At 33.1% G+C, this 3,579-nt stretch overlaps 1 long non-coding RNA gene across 1 annotated transcript in view; it reads left to right on the forward strand.

The window, feature by feature from the left end:
* Positions 1-1,506: 1,506 nt before the first annotated feature.
* Positions 1,507-3,579, forward strand: part of LOC113473604 — a 10,921-nt gene continuing 8,848 nt past the window's right edge. Inside the window, exon 1 of the long non-coding RNA XR_003395538.1 lies at positions 1,507-1,761. This is a non-coding gene — a long non-coding RNA (uncharacterized LOC113473604). The remainder of the gene's footprint in view (positions 1,762-3,579) is intronic.

Consider the following 3,579-nt stretch of genomic DNA (forward strand, 5'->3'; position numbering starts at 1 on the left):
AAACCCTTCAAGATATTGAAACAAAAAGGTGAAAAAAAGAAAAACTGTTTAAATCAACAATGGAGTTTGATAGTTCTTGGAACGTCAATATCCAGTGACTTAATTTTATAAATTAAGACTAAATTTGAATCCGAGTAATGTACACTTGCGCGGAGGAAAAAAAACTTTCGAAAGTAAAAGGTTTTCTCATTAGAAAGTATACGAATAACCAAGGAAAGTGTGAGTCAAAGAGCAGTACTTTCTATAGGACCAAACGACCAGCTGTCGAGGAATTGAGTATCTATGACGAGAAACGATTAGGAAATAGGTAAAGACGATTGTAAATCATTGAAAAGTTGTAACACGAACGATTGTACAGTTTAGAAATTAGTTAACAACGAATGAAAGAAATTAGAAAATTAAACAAGAAAAGGAAGGAATTAGAAAGTCATAAAGAACAATTGTAATGGATGAGGAAATTGTCAAAGAAGATTGTAAACAATTGAAAGTTGTAAGCAACGCTTGAAAATGAGATAAAAAACGGGACAAAAACGAAAAGAAGTCATAAATATTAAAGTTATTCATAAAGATTAGTAAAATTCATAAACTATCATTCCATTAGAGGTCTGCCTTGCTTTTACCAGCAGACATCTCAAGGTCCGGTCGATCTTCATGAATGCAGTTTGGTCCAAAATAACTCAATGTCTATCAAAAAGACTCAAAAATTCAGCAGAAGTTTTCGAAAATTCAGTCGCCAAAACAGATTGAGAACTGAATTACTATTTGTTAAATCATGAGACAATTTTCAAGTCTCGATTTTAGGCAGAATTTTCATCAGCCTCCAAAAAAACAGTTGGAATCCAATGACTCAAATTTTAGACAGAATTTTTATCAGCCTCCAAAAAAAAAACAGTTAGAAAAGAATGACTCAACTTGTGGGTGAAACACCACAATAAAATAAATAAAAACACTTCTGTTTCATCAAGAGAATAAAAACAGATATCTAGTCATGGGGTCGGTGTAGTACTTCATTTGATTTTTCAAGTTATTCTTATTATTTAAGTTATTTTTATTTTTTAGTTAGTTGAAACTTTCATTGGAAAATGATAATAATTGTTAATAAAAAATCTGAAATAAAACGTTAAATTTGACCAAAAAAATTTATAAATTTGGAATTTTTTTGTGTGTTTCATTTTGCTTAGAGTTTAACATTTATGGCCGGTTTTACCACTGAGAGGTACCTACAGTGTCAAGGGTTTTTTTCGACGTCACCCATTTGATTTACACCGGACAGTATTTCTTGGAATTTGGATTCACTGAAAACTCTCTGTGGTGAAATTGGAATCAGACGATTTTGTGATGCAAGAACGTATGGTGGATTTCACCAATGACTTAATGAGAGCTTTAACTAATGGGAGAATTTCTCCTTTTTGGATCACTAAAAATAAAATCTCTTTTTTTGGATAGTTAAAAACTCCTTTTTATTTTATCAAAATATCCTTTTTGGATGTTTGAAAATTTTCCCATTAGTTAAATCTCTCATTAAGTTCATTGGTGAAATCCACCATTAGTATTTAAAATTAAAACAACACATTGGGTATAGCACTCAGTAATAATATATTGGTATTTTTTTTTCATGATTGAAGTAAATAAAACTTAATAAGACTATAAGGTTAATATTTAAATATAATATGGACTTATTGGATAACACTTAACCCTAGTTGGTACATGGGTGTATGGAGTTCAGATATTAACATTCAAGAGCACTAAGGAGTTTAAAGGGTTAATATTTCCCAACTACGATTCCTTTCCTAATTTTTTTTTCAAAAAAAAAAAAAAAAAAAAAAAAAAAAAAAAAAAAAAAAAACGACGGAATTGTTTGCTTTTGTGAAATGGATTCACTTTTTCTCCCATTTCTTAGATTAGTACCTTGACCAAAGCTTCGACCTTCACTGAAGAATTTGAGCCTGGTTTTTTTCTGCAAGGGTCGATGGTTCTGTATAAATTTTTCATGACATTGTGTATTTAAATAAGCAGGAGGTTCCAGGCTCCGTTGTGGACAGTGGACGCACTGGTGCGAAGGTCGATGGTCTCGGCGGGGATCGATGGTCCATGGTCTAGACTAGGGTCGATGGTCCATGGTCTAAACTAGGGTCGATGGTCCATGGTCTAGCTAGACTAGGGTCGATGGTCCATGGGTCTTTGGGTTCACTAGGAAATTATTCGCTATGAAAACTAATTTTTCCCTAAACTGATTTGAACGTTGTACTTTTTTTTGTATTTATACGTATTTTCAAATTGGTCTAAAGATTCTAAACTATTTATTTTTGTTACATTGTCTCTTTGGAAACTCCGATTTCACTTACACCCATGCAATTCAAATTAATCTATTTTGTGTAGGTAAAATGTATGAACGAGAATATTATCTTTGAAAACAAAAACCATACTTACCTAATTGAATACTTAAGCCTAATGTGAATAACGGGTAAGTAAGTAGAATTGGATGCAAACTGAAAAGAGTTCTTATTGAGGTCACGGACAAAAGGTCTAAAGTTCGACCTCTTTTAATAATGTACCGAGAAAAAATAATGATAAAACGGAAAGAAAAGAAAGTATTCCAGCAAGAGTAAACATACTTGGAGAAAAGAGGAAGAAGTAGAAGGAGGAGAAGAAGAAGAAGAAGAAGAAGAAGAAGAGGAGAAAGAGGAGTAAAGGAGAAGGGAGAGAAGGAGGGGGCGAAGGATAATGACAAAGGATCAGTTGGAGGAGGAGGAGAATGATGAACACAAATAGTAATACCTACTCTTACTTATCTTGATATGAGTTGCAACTTACAGGATGTAACTGATGGCCAAAAGTTTGGAGAAGACGAGGACGAGGAGAAGAAAAGAGAGGAGGAAGATAAGAAAGAGGAGACGAAAGGAGAAAAAGAAGAAGGACTTTCATATAAGAACCCAGGAGAGGCATGGGCAAATTCTAGGAACATTCAAGAACCAACCATTAAAGGAAGGAAAATCTTATCACTTGAAAAAAGCAAATAATAATAATAATAATAATAATAATAATAAAAAATCCCGTGCTCTGATTTTCTAGAACACCCTGTATATAAGCAGTATAAGGGCATTCAATCAGGGAAAACCCCTTGTGCTTATGTCTGTCAATTTATCTATATCATAGTATTAAGGTCTCTTCTTCTACTTCAGGGAATCCACTAGGTAAGTACTAACTAATATTAAGTACCTAATCAATAACATCTACGTGTTTTTAGTGGAAATGACGATTTACCTACTTAGTATCTACCTACGCCTATGGCTCAGATACAAAGTTATCAACTTTCAATTCAAACCTCTTATTTTCTCAAGTCAATATCTGACTTCTGAGAAACAGAAACAACAGATACCTATGTATCTGACTTTAACAAGTACTCGTATATCTAACTTAAGTAGTGCTTTATTTAGACTGCCAATACTGGACTGAGGCGTCCCCTTTTGCCAACAGTTTCAATGAAGTCTCGTTTACTGGATGAGTGCATTTTTATTTTTTGTCTATATTCATAACATGATTGTAAAATATTGCATAGATCGGAAGAGCGTCGTGTAG

Source organism: Diaphorina citri, unplaced genomic scaffold (genome assembly GCF_000475195.1).
Source record: "Diaphorina citri unplaced genomic scaffold, Diaci psyllid genome assembly version 1.1 scaffold48108, whole genome shotgun sequence".
NCBI classification, from domain to species: Eukaryota; Metazoa; Arthropoda; class Insecta; order Hemiptera; family Psyllidae; genus Diaphorina; species Diaphorina citri.